This window comes from Perognathus longimembris, chromosome 6, assembly GCF_023159225.1.
Source record: "Perognathus longimembris pacificus isolate PPM17 chromosome 6, ASM2315922v1, whole genome shotgun sequence".
In the NCBI taxonomy this organism is placed as follows: domain Eukaryota; kingdom Metazoa; phylum Chordata; class Mammalia; order Rodentia; family Heteromyidae; genus Perognathus; species Perognathus longimembris.
In genome coordinates this window covers 43,564,454-43,580,664 of record NC_063166.1, presented here as the reverse complement: position 1 = coordinate 43,580,664, position 16,211 = coordinate 43,564,454, and the positions used below count along the sequence as shown (strand labels likewise).

At 44.1% G+C, this 16,211-nt stretch overlaps 1 protein-coding gene and 1 long non-coding RNA gene across 2 annotated transcripts in view; both read right to left on the bottom strand.

Moving 5' to 3' along the window:
• Positions 1–16,211, bottom strand: part of Cmtm8 (CKLF like MARVEL transmembrane domain containing 8) — a 67,623-nt gene that overhangs the window by 25,730 nt on the left and 25,682 nt on the right. The window lies entirely within an intron of this gene.
• LOC125353137 lies at positions 270–7,133 on the bottom strand. The gene is made up of 3 exons (XR_007211274.1): positions 6,873–7,133; positions 6,101–6,579; positions 270–326 (listed from the first exon to the last, which is right to left on the bottom strand). It is a non-coding gene; the product is annotated as an uncharacterized LOC125353137 (long non-coding RNA).

Sequence of the window (16,211 nt, the reverse complement as noted above, 5' to 3'; positions counted from 1 at the left end):
TGACCAACATCAGGCTAAATTTGTTGCGTTTTGATTGGATTTTCGAACAAAGACAAATATAGAGGTCATCAATAGGATGCTTTGAGCACTCTAGTATATATGGTTGGTAAAGTGTGATGAAGGCCTTACAGTTATTTAAGAACCCCTCTTGCCATGCACTGGTGAAAGTGGTGCTGTGGCCCAAGTGGTAGAGTGCTAGCCTTGAGCAAAAAAGCTCAAGGACAACGCCCAGATTCTGAGTTCAAGCCCCAATACTAGCATACACACACACACACACACACACACACACACACACACACACACACACACACACACACACAGTACCCCTTGCCCTCAATCTAAATAGGCTCACTGGAGTGTCAGGTCTCTCTTTAAGAGGGAACACATGTATGCCAAATGCCCTGGGGTTCTTTTATACAATGTAGGAAAAAGACTAGTCAAACAGTCCTCAAATTCCAGACAAAACTTGTGGATCTCAGCTCTTCTCTGCCTCCAGATGAGACCAATGTCTTGTGATATCTGCTGTAATCTCTTTCTTGGGCTTGAACCACCCACCCACCCACCCAGGAAATTTCAAGCAGCACAGTGTTCTTCTAATCTCTAATTCTGCCTGTCTCTTCACAGATGTTGCCTGGCAGGGTGCCAAGTGCCTTCAGGAGCCCCATTTCCCTCATGCTTGCTTAGCCAAAGAAATCTTGGCTCTCAAGCTTAAAACTAACACAGAACAGGAAAGAGGACTAAGGGAGAGAAAATAGAAAGGTCCTTTTAAAGGCACTCTGTGCCATAAGTTAAACAGTAAAGGCAGGTTTTATCACATTTTATTAAATATATGTATATGCTTATTTATATATATTTACTACAGCTAATGTTCCATACAGAAAATCAATGCAAAAGTGGTTACTTATTTTTTGTATATTATTTCATTACATATGATCTCTGTGTGTGTGTGTGTGTGTGTGTGTGTGTGTGTATGTACTGTTGCATGAACATTAGGGCTCTGCTGCACTCTTGTTTGACTTTCCCCCCAAAGCTGGCACTCTCATCATTTGAGCCATACTTCCACTTTCAGCTTTTTTGCTGGTTAACTGGAGATGAGAGTCTTTCAGATTTTTCTGCCAGAGCTGGCTTTGAATTTCAATTCTTAAATCTCAGCTTTCTAAGTAGTTAGGATGATGAGTCGCTGGCATCCAGTACTTTGGCTTTTATTTATTTTTTTTGTTTTGTTTTTTGCCAGTCCTGGGGCTTGAACTCAGGGCCTGGGCACTGTCCCCTGGCTTCTTTTTGCTCAAGGCTAGCACTCTACCACTTGAGCCATAGCACCACTTCCGGCTTTTTCTATATATGTGGTGCTGAGGAATAGAACCCAGGGCTTCATGTACACGAGGCGAGCACTTTGCCACCAGGTCATATTCCCAGTCCTACTTTGCCTTTTATATAGGAAGTCAAAACTGGAGCTCTAGAGGAGGGGACCATTAGATTCTCAGTACAGACAATTTATATACATATATTATATAATATATATACATACATATACACATATATGCATATGTATATCATATATATATATATAAAATTTTATCTTTATTTTTTGTGCCAGCCCTAGGGGATAAACTCAAGCCCGGGCGCTGTCCTTGAGCTTTTTTGCTCAAGGCTGGTGCTCTACCGCTTGAGCCATAGCTCCGCTTTTGGCTTTTTGGTGGTTAATTGGAGATGACAGTCTCATGGACTTTCTTGCTCAGGTTGGCTTCAATCTATAATCCTCAGACCTCAGCCTTGTGAACAGATAGTATTACAAGTGTGAGCTACTGGTGCCTAGCAACAATGCTTGTTGTGCCAAGTTGCAAGACCACCCCCAAGAAGACCACCGAGATTCAGACACTCCGAAATGCAAAAGCAAGGCAAGGCTTTATTTAACGAGCTGCCAACTCGGGCCTCGTCCTACCCACCGACACAGCGGAGGTTAGGAGGAAGCCCCGAGCTCTGATTACACAGGGCTTATAAAGGCAAAGAACAAGGTTACAACCATCAGCTGTGCAAGCAAGATTAGAACACAGGTACAAATCTGATTGGCTCGGGGTTCGATTCTAAAATGGGGTTCACGTGGTGGGGCCTGACTTCAAAGTCTGGCACCTCATTTCCCCCTTTTTCTTTTTGGTACCTTGGGAGCCAATCATGGCTCCATTCTGTCCATTTCAATGGCTTGCATGTCTAGGGGATGATATAGAGGTAAGGCATGGGCCAGTAGGACCCAATGTAGTAACCAAAAGGCCTGTCACCATTTCTTACAAGAATATTCTCTGTACCTCTGTTCTGCATGTCTCTAGTTTATCCTGCCTCATCTTCCCAAAAACAACTCTGGTCCCTTGATTTTAAAGGGGGGCTGATGGGTGAAGATCATCCATCTTCTGTAATTTCTTCAGGCTGACTCAGGGGCGTTGACCTTACCTAGCCAGGAACCTATAACCTTAGTCTCAGTCTAACTTTCTTTTCTTGAGGCAAAGGCAAAGCGGCTGAGTTGGGTGCTTGGAGACCTCCCATGTTCCATCACGGTAGTTGTCATCCAGGGCAAAGGGGTCAGCTGGCCTGGCGTGGAAGCAATGAACCCAAGTGGCGATGCCGTCTAGGGTCCCTTCCACCGTGGTTAATCTGTTGATTGAGGGCATTGGCAAGCTGACAGGCCTTTAACAGATCTCAATAAGGACACAACACAATCTCAGGTCTACAAGCTTTCTTTCCTAAACAGATGTATCAGCTTAAAATTCTTACTGCCAGTCAGGGCTTTGAGTAAATGTGGGGGGTGAGATTTTAATCTATCTCATTTGACAAACTTACCCTTACTAACCACTATCACAGATGACTGGCAAATTCCTGCCCAGTAGACAGACATGTGCATTGGAAAGGCATGCTTATGAACTATTCTAGGACTTCCCGGCTTTGATTAACTTTTGAAAGGCCAAATAGGAGTGACTCTAGGATCTGACACCATCTCTGCCATCCAAGCAGTGGCTTACTGCCTCTGGATGCTCCATCACTTTTGTCCCAGGAGTGACTTTCGACTTGGACTCAGGGCCTGAGTGCTGTCCCTCAGCTCTCCAGCTCAAGACTAGCACCCTACCACTTTTGAGCTCCACACCACTCCGTTCCCAGCACTCTGATGGCTGATTAGAGACAAGTCTCTCACAGGGACCTTTCTTTGCCCGGGCTGGCTTCGAACCGCAGATTCAGATCAATGAGTCTTATAAGGGGCCACTTTACTCCAATTATAAGCAACAAGGTAGTCCACACAGAAGTAGTTTTTAAGCATGCTCTCTTACCTGGAACTTATTAAGGGCCAGTATTAGATCTTGACAAACTTGTAGGAATCACCTGTGCTTCTCTGTGGGCCTGCTGGAAACTGTTACAAAAAAAACCTACAAAGAAGCTGGAATGGCAATTAAACATTTTGGTAGCCATAATTCTCCCTTTCTTACTTTGCAATAATTACTTAGGACAATTTTACTTCCAAACTTCTTATCTAGAAATGTATTCTTGATTTCCAAAGCCTTTTTACTAACCCAACACTTTAGCTTTTATCTGCATTGGAAAAACTGAAGCTCACAGACATTCTGAAACCAGGTGCCGCCCTTTGCCTACAGACTGCTTGTTTCAAAAGAGCCTCTTTTTTTTTTTTCAGTCCCAGTTACTGCATGGCATGAAGACCTTTGAACTCACATGACAATTTTTCCTTAATGCAAGAATTACAATTAGAAATACTTATCCGTTCAGCTTTCCAATATATTAGTGAGAAACATTGGCCCATTTTGCCATTTCTTCCTACATACATAGAGTTAATGAGAGTTTACTTCTATGCCATTAGTTTAATATATATTCTGCTTAAGAAGGCTGGGTGGGGGTCCCCCCAGAGTTCTTTCTGTGGACACTCATACTCTAATTGTGAACCATCGCCTGTACATCTTTCCAATGAGCTATGCAGGTTTGACACAAGAGACTGTTAGACTTACAAACAACACAGAGATGACAGCGCGGCATGGTGAGGTCACTCCCTGCCACCTGTGGGTGGCTTGGGCTGGCCCTACGTCCACCCTGTCGGCGGCTGTGGGTCAGGACTTGGACTCGGGGCTGATGCGTCCGTGTCCTGGGCTGTCGGTGCCGTTGAGTTGACTGGGCAGGACCCTCCGGAGCGGAGGGCACAGCTGAAATATTTTCCTCAGAGTCCTCCTCTTGTAGAGTTAACTGGGGTGGGGAGTATGGAGCGGGAAACATTTCCTCCTCTGTGCTTCCTCCCTATGTCAAAGCTCCCTCAATTTCCTCAAAGGTGGACCATTCTGACTTGCACAGGGTGATCCACTTTTCCTTCTTAAGGGCCACACCTTGGTTCTGAGCTATCTCCTTAACCTCCCTCCAGTGAGCTAGGATCAAGTCTAGGGGGCTAGATGGAGGTCCTCAAGATAGAACGTTATCCATAGCTCTGATCAGATGTTCAGTCCAAAAGGCTACAAAAAACAAAACAATACAAAAGGAGGAAAACACACAGGCCTGAGAACAAGAAAAGCTACGAGTTGATCTCCCAAGCTGGCCCACAACCTCCTACAAGGGTGCAGAAGGAATGGACCCGAGTTGGCCCACAACCTCCTGCAAGAAGGAGTGGACCCGAGTTGGCCCACAACCTCCTGCAAGGGTGCAGAAGGAGTGGACCCGAGTTACGAGTTGGAGATCTCCCAAGTTGGCCCACACATCCCCCTGCAAGGATGCAGAAAGAGTGAATTCAAGTTGAAAGCGGGGCTCCAGAGATCCCCCTTTAAGGGTGAAGAGTCTGGGACATCCCCCGGTCTCACCAGGATTGTCAAGTAAGTACATCTGCTTCGACAACCCCTTCAAGAAATAAGCAAAAGCAAGACAAACAAACAGGCACATTACAGGACAAGACAAATGAACAGCGCTGTTTTCTTACCTTCGGAGTCTGGGATCTCGGGGTCTCTGGGGCTATCCCGGACGAAACCCCAAATGTTGTGCCAAGTTGCAAGACCACCCCCAAGAAGACCACCGAGATTCAGACACTCCGAAATGCAAAAGCAAGGCAAGGCTTTATTTAACGAGCTGCCAACTCGGGCCTCGTCCTACCCACCGACACAGCGGAGGTTAGGAGGAAGCCCCGAGCTCTGATTACACAGGGCTTATAAAGGCAAAGAACAAGGTTACAACCATCAGCTGTGCAAGCAAGATTAGAACACAGGTACAAATCTGATTGGCTCGGGGTTCGATTCTAAAATGGGGTTCACGTGGTGGGGCCTGACTTCAAAGTCTGGCACCTCATGCTACTCCTACTTTAAAAAAAATCCTGACTGCTCTTCTACCAAAAAGCATGAGTCAACTTCCATTACCTAAATTTCAGCACCAGAAGAATTGCTAGCAGCTATAGGATTTAAGCATCTCTTACCCTACATTTGCAAAACCAAAGAGTTGTGATTTACCAATATCCATGCTTGACTTGTCACAGACCCCAAACTCTTGATGATTACCCAGGGTTCTCTGGGGTATCACCCAGCTTCTCCACATGTATTTCTCTTTGGAAAAAACCCAAACAAACCAACAAATGCTAGTTTTCTTTTCTTCTTGGCTAAAAGTACTATCAGTGATGATGAGAACTACCAGGCAGAAAAGAAAAATCACTTGAGTAAAACTGTTAGCTTCAAGAATCCCCTCCCCCAACAAAAAAAAATCCAAGCACCAGTGGCTCATGCTTATAATCCTAGCTACTCAGGAGGAGACTGAGATCTGAAGATGGTGATCCAAAGCCAGCTTGGGAGGGAAAGTCCATGAGACTCTTATCTCTAATCCACCTGGTATCTTGTTAAATGAAAGAATTAACAGTAGGGCACCAGTGACTCACACCTATAATCCTAGCTACTCAGAAGGCTGAGATCTTAGAATGGTGATACAAAGCCAGTCTGGGCAGCAAAGCCCCCAAAAATGAAGCTGTGGGCAAGTAGTAGCACTAGTTGAGCAAAAACAGTCAGGGACAGCGCGTAGGCCCGAGTTCAAGCCCAAGCTCAAGAACTGGTGCTCACACACAGATACACACACACACACACACACACACACTACAGTATCCTTCCTGATGCCTGGAATAGCCATACTGGAGGTAGTAGGGCCAACTGAGACCAGGTGGGCACAGGAAGACCCTGTTTATTAACCCACAATCTCTCTTGATTATTTTCTGTTAAATCCCCTGCACTGCTTTAGATAAATCTCTCTCTCTCTCTCTTTCTGTCAAATTATAATTTTTGAAAGTTATATACTCAACCCACATAAATATAGTGTTAACATGTCAGCTGTTTCTATAATCATTCATGAGGAAATGAACAGAATGACAGGGCTGCCTCATGGAGGGCACAAAACCTAAGTGGAGAGAAATCTATAGGGAAATGAATGCTGAATGGAAATAGAAACCTAGAGTTGGCCTGGCACCCGTGGCTCGCACCTGTAATCCTAGATACCCAGGAGGCTGAAATTGTAGGACCAGGTTCAAAGCCAGCTCAGGCAGAGAAATCTGTGAGGCTCCAAGTAACTATCAAAATACTGGGAGTAGAGGTATGGTTTAAGTGGTAGAGCTCTAGCCTTGAACAAAAAAGCTAAAGGGCTCCAGAACCAGGAAAGGATGGAAAGAAGGGAGGAAGGGAGGGAGGGAGGAAGGGAAGGAGGGAGGGAGGGAATGCAATAGAGAAGGAAGGAAGAAAGGAGGAAGGAAAGAAAAGGAGAGAGAGAGAGAGAGAGAGAGAGAGAGAGAGAGAGAGAGAGAGAGATCCAGCCTCAGAAGTGGTTAGTGTCCTGAATGTGGGAACAGAGAAGGGCATCAGACAGAACTTTGCTACCTGAGGAAATGATTAACATCCTGACTAGACAAATCATTAGCAACTTCCTAATATTAGCCTTCTGTTTTGTAGGGCACACAAATATATAAATATAAAAGCAAATATAAATAAAAGTAAAAATAGTATTTCATACATGTTAAATGGTATGAAATCTAGGTTTCAGCATCCATAGTAAAACCCTGAACTCATCATCTTTGTGCATTTCTGCTGTTTTTACACTACAATGGTAGAGTGAAACAGCTGGGGCAGGGTGGGGGAATGTTGACCTGCAAATCTAAAACATTTTCTATCTAGAACTCTATAAAAAAAAATAAAATAATGCTGGCTTCTCTTCTATAACACCAAGTAATCAGTGGTGTGTTCGTTAGACAATGTTCCAGCAGGGGCTGAAGGGCACTGTCATCCTTTTCTTTTCTCCATTCTTTTCTGCCTTCTTTCCTTTTTAAATTTAAATTTCAAAATTTTCTGTTTTATTTTGTATTTTGGTGCTGGTGCTGGGGCTTGAACTCAGGGCCTCAAGCTTTTGCTTAGCTTTTCTGCTCAAGGCTGGCACTCGACCACTTGAGCCACACCTCCACTTCAAGCATTTTGCAGTTAATTGGAGATGAGTCTTTTGGATTTGTCTGGCTGGCTATCTCCACATTTTGATCTTCAAATCTCAGCTTCCTGAGTAGCTAGGATTGAAGACATGAGTCACTGGTATTGGACTTCTCTTTTTCTTTATCTTTTTGTAGTTGGAGAGCTTGAACTCAGAGCTTGGACACTGTCCCTGAACAGAAAAGCTCAGTTTAGCATGCTTTTCCCACGCACCAATGACTCTCAGGAAAGAGAGCTTTGGCACAGAGAGTGCTGAGCTAGGCAGAACTGTGCTTCCTATGCATTCACAAAACACAAGGTAAACTAGCCCAGCACTGCCATTCATTCTAACTAATGCGCCCTTTTAATATTCCTCTCCAAAAAGGAGGGGTGAAAGAAACATTACATTTTGAAATGTTGCCTTCGCAGGTGACATTGCCCAATAAGAGAAATATACTCATAACCTAACTTATGAATGGTAACCCCTCCGTGCAACACCTTAATAATAACAATAAAATTACATCTAACAAAATATTGCCTTCACAATCTCATCTCACACTGTGAGGGCTTTTCAAGGTGTGACTCCAAGAGGAACTTCAAGTAGCAATTTGGTGAGGAGGTGGATATAAGGTAAGAAAAGCACATAAAATATGAAGTACAGGATTGTAGGAGATTTGTGTTTAATTTTGTTTGAGACACAGAGCCCAACTATGTATTCCAGGCTGGCTTAGAACTCAGGATCCTTTTGCCTGGGCCTCATGAGTGCTGGCATCCAGTTAAAATTGTTTCAGTTTAATCAACAGAGCTAAATAGGTGGCGGGGGGGAACCCCAAAACTAAAAAGGATCCAAGTCTCATTCTGAATTTTTTTTAGAGAGGAGAAAGATTTCAGAAAGCCAAAATTCATATGTGTTCATAGTAGTTCTGTGTTTCAAATGCTCAAGTATTTATAAAATGGCTTTAAATCCTATAATCTTAGCTACTCAGGAGCAGAGATCTGAAGATTGCAGTTTGAAGACAGCCCCTGGCAGGAAAGTATCCATGAGACTCTTACCTTTAATTAACTAGCAAAAAGGTAAAAACGAAGCTGTGACTCAAGTGGTAGAGTGCTAGCCTTGAGAAAAAAAAGTTCAAGGACAATACCCAGGCCCTGAGTTCAAGCCCAGTACCATCATTAAAAAATAAATAAATAAAAGATTGTAGAGCTTTTATTGAAATTTAATGAGCGATGAATGCTGCAGCTAACATGCTTAAGAATATAAACCAAACCCCTTAACTTTTGCCCTTGAATTTCTCATTGCCTTTGATGGTTCATCTGTATTCTAACCCTGGGCTCCCTCATAAACACTTCACATCCTTAAATAAGCACCCAAACATTTCCCCAAGCCCTTCCCACCCACACACCCTACTTTCCCACGTGCAAGCTTTTATCTTAAACTGCCAAATCCTGGAGTTTAAGAACTTTATTTTTCCTTAGCTACCACAAGCTGATAATTAAATATTCCTCTAGACAGAACTGGTGAACAATGGAAGAACCAGTTTTCTCTCTCATGGTGGTCAGCCATGTCTGACCGCTCTCCAGGGATCCGGAGAACAGGCCAGCCCAGAGTGCCCACCCCAGCAGCAAGTGGGGTGGATGCCAGCAGCCCCATAGTGTGAGGTTACCGCAAGCCACAAACACGGTTTACAGAAGACAAGGGCCTTGTCAAGAGTGCAAGAATGAACTGTATACATCCAAGGGGAGAAAATGGGGTGGGTTTTCTTCAAATATAGAGGGTAATTTCCTCCAAATTATCTTGTTTTCACCAGTCCTGGGGCTTGCACTCAGGGCTTGAGCACTGTCCCTGGCTTCCTTTTGTTTAAGGCTGGCACTCTACCACTTGAACCACAGCGCACTTCTGGCTTTTTCTATGTATGTGGTGCTGAGGAATCGAACCCAGGGCTTCATGCATGCTAAGCAAGCACTCTACCACTAAGCCATATTCCCATCCCTGATCTCTCTCTCTCTCTCTCTCAAACACACACACACACACACACACACACACACACACACACACACACACACAAATACAGCCTAGGGAGATTTATTTTCCCTGTTCAGTGGTTATACACAACTCTTCTACATATTTAGAAAAGGCCAGAAGTGGCGCTGTGGCTCAAGTGGCAGAGTGCTAGCCTTGAGCAAAAAGAAGCCAGGGACAATGCTCAGGCCCTGAGTCCATGCCCCAGGACTGGCAAAAAACAAAACAAAAAATGTATGTATATATGTGTTCTCTGTCTCTGTCTCTCTGTCTGTCTGTCTCTCTCTCCTTCTCCCTTTTTTATGGGGGAAAGCCTAGGGAGATTTATTTTCCCTGCTCAGTGGTTATACACAACTCTTCTAGAAAAACATTCTTTTTTTTTTGGGGGGGGGGGGGGTCAGTTGTGGAGCTTGAATTCAGGGTCTGAACACTGTCCCTGAGCTGTTTTGCTCAAGGCTAGTGCTCTACCATTTTGAGCCACAGCACCACTTCCCAATTTCTGGGGGTTCATTGGAGGTAAGAGGCTTACAGACTTTCCTTCCCCGGGCTGGCTTTGAACTGTGATCCTCAGATCTCAGCCTTCTGAGTAGCTAGGATTATAGGTGTGAGCCACCAGCACCTGCCTTACTTTATTTTTATTAAGAGGCAACTTATGGTAGGAAAGAGGCACTGTGAACTGTAGCAGTTTCTAGATGGCTTAATAAAATAATTACAGGGCTGGGAATATGGCCTAGTGGTAGAGTGCTTGCCTCGCATACATGAAGCCCTGGGTTCGATTCCTCAGCACTACATATATAGAAAAAGCCAAAGTGGCACTGTGGTTCACGTGGTAGAGTGCTAGCCTTGAGCAAAAAGAAACCAAGGACAGTGCTCAGGCCCTGGGTTCAAGTCCCAGGACTGGCAAAAAACCAAAACCAAAATAAAATAATTACAATGTGGACTTAATGGAGGGTAGTTCTGCTACCCTCTACTGTTTAGGAAAAACACTGTCCTCCTCAACCGCATCCACATCTGCCACTTGAGCCACAGCGCCACTTCTGGCCTTTTCTAAATATGTGGTGCTGAGGAATTGAACCAAGGGCTTCATGTATACGAGGCAAACACTCTTGCCACTAGGCCACATTCCCAGCCCCTACATACATTTTTTTTGAGATTATATTTTCAAACTGTTTGGGCTTATACACAAAAACTGATTATGTATACTATGATCTTGCTCAACACTATAATTCTAGATCATATGGACTAGGAATAATGACAGGGTTTTTTTCTTTCAAATTCTTACATTTCTTATTTCTTTTAGTCTTACTGCACTGGTGAGGGTTTCTGGTGCTATGATAAATATAAAGGATGGTAGTAAGCATCTTTATTTTCCTGATTCTTAATGTTCCTCTCCTTTAGAGGACAAAGCTACTCAGGTTACATTACTAAATGTGCAGTTTGCTGGAGGTTTTGGTGGCTGGTCTCACATTTCTATGGATTGGTGTCACTGCTGGTATTAGGACATCAGATAACATTGAGTGTTGTGTCTCCTCACCCCCACCCCCAAACTTTTTTGTGTGCTGATACTGGGGCTTGAGCTGAAGAGCCTGGGCACTATCCCTTAGCTTTTTTGCTCACGGCTGGCATTCCATCACTTGAGCCAGGCCTCCACCTCCAAGCTTTTGGGTGGTTAAGTGGAGATAAGAGCCTCACAGACTTTTCCTGATTGGGCTGGCTTTGCACTCCAGATCTCAGTTCTCAGCCTTCTCTGTAGCTTGGATTACAGGTGTGAGCTATACATTCTCTCATATCACTTCTCCAGACTGGAAGGTTTCTCTTAAGGCCCCTTTCTGATTTTCACCTGGAAGCCTTCCCTAACACAATGGTTTTATGAAGCTTCCTACTCATTTGGGGGAAATGCCGTCGGAGTTTTTCTTAGTGGCTACTGAGTAGAACAGAAAAGCTCATTGCCAAAATTGAGGCTCAAGGCCAGGCACTGGTGGCTCAGGCTTGTAATCCTGGCTACTCAGGAGGCTGAGATGTGAAGATCTTGGTTCAAAGCCAGACGGAGCAGACAAACCCAAGAGATTCTTATCTCCAATTGGCTAGCAAAAAGCTGGACGCAGAGTGGTGACTCAAGCAGTAGAGTGCTAGCCTGGAGCAAACAGCCATGAGTGAGAGTCCCTGAGTTCAAGCCCTAGTACAGACAGACAGACACCGACAGATAGTCAGACAGACACAGTCACAGACACACAGACACAGACACACAGACACACACACACACACACACACACACACACACGGCATAATGACCAATTCTGTTTAGTAAGTATAGTGTTGGTAAATATAGTATTTTGAGAAAATCTGAAAAGATTAATAAGTTTTTAAGTTAAAATTCAGATTGACTGCTTCTCTGAACCATCAGATCTGCTGCCATTGAGTCCCTCACTTCTCCACAGTGACATTCAGTGTGTGGTTGCCAAGGATCAGGGCCCTCCTCAGACAGAATCTGCAGTCTCAGGTTCACAAGAATCCTTGCTGCCTTATAACTAGCAACTGTGTTCGCTTATGTGGCCTGCCTGACCTCCGCATGCAGCATGTAGTGATTTTATGAAAGCTGGTATAAAATGAACTTTAAGAGACAAGATGGAGACTTGTGGTTTTAGCACTTGCTGCATAACCTTAGGAACATCACTTGGAGTCTTGTTGAGCTGAGGGTTAATCCATAAATGTGGCAACTTCAAGTGAAACAACCTAAGTAATTTTGAAGTGCCTAAGCAATGAAAGCTGTGTGTTCATCTTGTTACTCTCATGTATAAATTCCTCACCTATGTTATAAGCACCAGGGCAAAGATAAGTCCTGGACACAAAGAACAAAATAATCCTCATGGCTCCATCATAGTCAAAGTTGAAATCAACATCTCTTCTCTCACCATTTTTTTGTGGGGAAGGAAGGCTGGGTTTGAACTCAAGAGTCTTGCACTTGCTCAGTTTGCTTGTTCACAGTGGTGCTTTGCCACTCAAGTCATGCCTCCAGCCCAGCTTTTTGCTGATTTCTTGGAGATCAAGTCTCCTGGACTTTTCTGCTAGTTGGTACTGATGGCTCAAGCTACTCAGGAGGCTGAGCTATATTATGGTTTGAAGTCAGCCCATGCAGACAAGGCTCTGATCTTCAATTAACCAGCAAAAAGGTAGAAGTGGGGCTATGGCTCAAGAGGTAGAGTTAAGGGACAGTGCCCAGGCCCTGAGTTCAAGTGCCAGTATGAACAAAAAATAAATCAGTTGCTGGGTGCTGATGGGTCATATCTGTAATCCTATCTACTTAGGAGGCTGGGATCTGAGAATCATGACTCAAAGCCAGCCCAGGCAGGAAAATCATGAGACTTATCTCCAATTAACCACTAGAAAACCAGAAGTGGCACTGTTGCTCAAAGTGGTAGAGTGCTAGTAAAAGAGCTCAGGGATAGTGCCCAGGCCCTGACCCCTCCCCATCCCCCCCAAAAGAAACAAAAATCAGTTGGTTAGAAAACAGAAAAAGACACAAGTAGCACTGTGGCTCAAGTGGCAGAGTGCTAGCCTTGAGCAAAAAACTGTTCAGGGACAGGGCCCAGGCCCTGAGTTCAAGCCCCAGGACTGGCAAAATAAACCCCAAAAAACCAGTTAGCTAATCAATCAATCAATCAATCATTCTTGGAATTGTTGGAACTGAGAAGCCCCAAGACTAGCACAAAAAAAACCCAACAAAACAAAGCAAAGGGATGGGGGTAGACAGCTAGGACCCCCTGTGCATACCTCTGTTTCAGAGTGGCTGACAGTTTCCAAAGCCTAAAAGCCATGGCTTCATGGAGTGGGAGAAGCTGAGAGGGAGGCTCTGTACCCCAATTCATTGGGCCTCTCTACCACACAGAACCCTCCACAGCAAGGGACCTAGAACTGAAGGAACCTCTGTAATTACTCCCCCATACAGAAACAGTGCTCCCTAAGGAAAATACAGGTGGGTTTTCTTAGGCCTCACAGTGGCCTTCCTCCTAGCCCAGAGAAACTCAGGATGCAGCCCCACTTTGTGGAGTGCTGACATCTCCACCAAAGCACAGTGTTTTTCATCCACGAGAGAGACAATCCAATACCCTGTGGATGCTGGAAATTGTGCACAGTACCAAATTCTACCTAGCTATAGCTTTTGCTATCCATACTTACCTATAATAAAGCTTATTTATAAGTTAGGTTCCATAGAGATGAACTACAACTAGTACTAAGGTAGAACAATTACCCCAGGATACTCTAATGAAAGTTAAATAAATATTCATTGCACTACCCATGCTCACCTCAGGTAAGTGAAAACAGAGCAGGACAGCAATAGAAGGGTGAAACCATTTGTGCCTACAGTGACTCCCATATTCAAATATTTGGGCTCAAAAATATGGGTGCCGGGGCTGGGAATATGGCCTAGTGGCAAGAGTGCTTGCCTCGTACACATGAAGCCCTGGGTTCGATTCCCCAGCACCACATATATAGAAAATGGCCAGAAGTGGTGCTGTGGCTCAAGTGGCAGACTGCTAGCTTTGAGCAAACAAGTGAGGGACAGTGCTCAGGCCCTGAGTCCAAGCCCAGGACTGGCAAAAAATGTGTGTGTGTGTGTGTGTGTGTGTGTGTGTGTGTGTGCCAAGCACTTATACCAGCTGCTGGAAATTCAGAATTAGAATCAAACAGACCTAGGACTCTGCTTTCAAGGGATTTCTTTTCCCATGGGGGAGTAAGGCTAACAGCAAATATAATCATGTGCAGCAGAATGATGTCTTAGTCCACAGAGGGTAGCTTATGTGAGGAAGTGGTCCTATCAGGTCATTCTGCAGCTGAGATTCCTATTGTCCACTGACATCAGAGCTCTCCTATGTTTAAGTGAGTGCATTACTGATCTGCTCATGGTGTTGCTGATATAAACAAACTGCCTGCACTACACTCATATGAAAGTGGAGTGCAGACAGGTGCTAGTGGCTCACACCTATAATCCTGGCTACTCAGGAGGCTGAGATCTAAGAATCTTGTGTTGATATCTAGCCTAGGCAGGAAAGTGTTCCACTCTGATCTCCAATTAATCACAAAAAGCCAGAAGTGGTGCTATGACTCAAGAGGTAGAGCACTAGCACAAAAGCTCAGGAAAACACCCAAGCCCCAAGTTCAAGTACAAGGACCAGCAAACACACACAAACGTATAGTGCAGAGTTACACATGTCATACAATATTTAATAATGATGATCTAATTATGGATTCATATATTTACTCTACAATGGTTTTTATCATTATTTTACAACATACTCCTATTTATATTATTTATATTTTTTAAAGTCCAGGCATAAGTAGCAAACATTTACAATCCCAGCACTTAGAAAGCTGAAGGAAAAGGAGCTCACTCGCATTTGAGGACAGCATGGGTTTCATTATGAGTTCAACACCAGCCTGAGCAGGAAAGACCAAAAGGCCCTTACATCCAACTAAGAAGAAAAAAGCCAGAAATGGAGCTGTGGCTCAAGTGGTAGGGCAAAAAAGCAATAGACAGTGCCTAGGCCTTTTCAGGTCAAGGCCCAGTACCAACATAAAAAAATATTTGAAAGTTAACTAATTTACCATAAAACACTATGCTGTTTATTGTGTCACCAGTTTTTGTGCTTCACTTAATCTGTTTTTGTCATCATGGTTCTAACAGCCTTACACACATGCATGTGTGTGCATGCGCACACACACATTTATCTGTGCACACTGCATTAACAAGATGTGTAGGCTGTACTACCTAGGGCTGTACAGTACAATCTATGATATTCCTAAAATGACAAAACTGCTTAGGGAGCCCATTCAAATAACCTCTGGGTTGGCCTGCTCTCCCCTCACACAAGGAATGGGAGCAACAGCTCTGCATCTGAATTTCTCCCAAGGTTCCTTGAGAACAAGACAAAGGACACATTCAAAGTTCTTGATTTAATGGCTTACACTAGACCAAGAGTCCCAAAATAGAGACAGGAAAAAACAAAAACCAAAACCGTTCCCTCCAACTATTGTCTGGCTTCTTCCTTTCCAGCCAGAACAGAGAAACCAGAATGAATTCAGCGATTTGCTCTTACTTCCAGGTGCCTCAGGATAACAAACATACACAGTTCAGGTACCCTGGGAGCTGTACCACAGGCAGAGGTGGAGACAGGCAAGAATCACCTAAAATCACTACTGGAATCTACCTTAACAATGATGCTATATATTTATATGAACTTTAAAATACAAACCATGGGGGGGGTGCAAATGAGGGAGGAGGTAACAAGTTGAACAAGAAATATACTCACTGCCTTATATATGAAACTGTAACCCCTCTGTACTTCACTTTGACAATAAAGAAAAAAAATACAAACCACAACTTGTGAAAAGAAAAAGTATGAATGACAACAGAAAAACCAGCAAGACTGCAGGCCTAGAGGAGGTGAAGCCCCAACCATCCCTCCCAGATCTAGGCCTGGCTTTCTATCTCAGCCCTGCCCACACTCAGGGCTCTCCTATCTGCTTTCCTCCCTCTATTAATTTAATTTTGTCTTATTTGGCTTTATTTTAGAATGGGGGGGGGGTGTATGTGTATACACAGGAAGCTACTTCCAAGCCTAGCACCAGTGGCTCACAGCTATAATCCTAGCAAATTAGGAGGCTGAGATCTGGGGATCACAGTTCAAAGCAGCAAGAACGTCTGTGAGACTCTTATCTCCAATTAGCCATCAAGAAACTGGAAG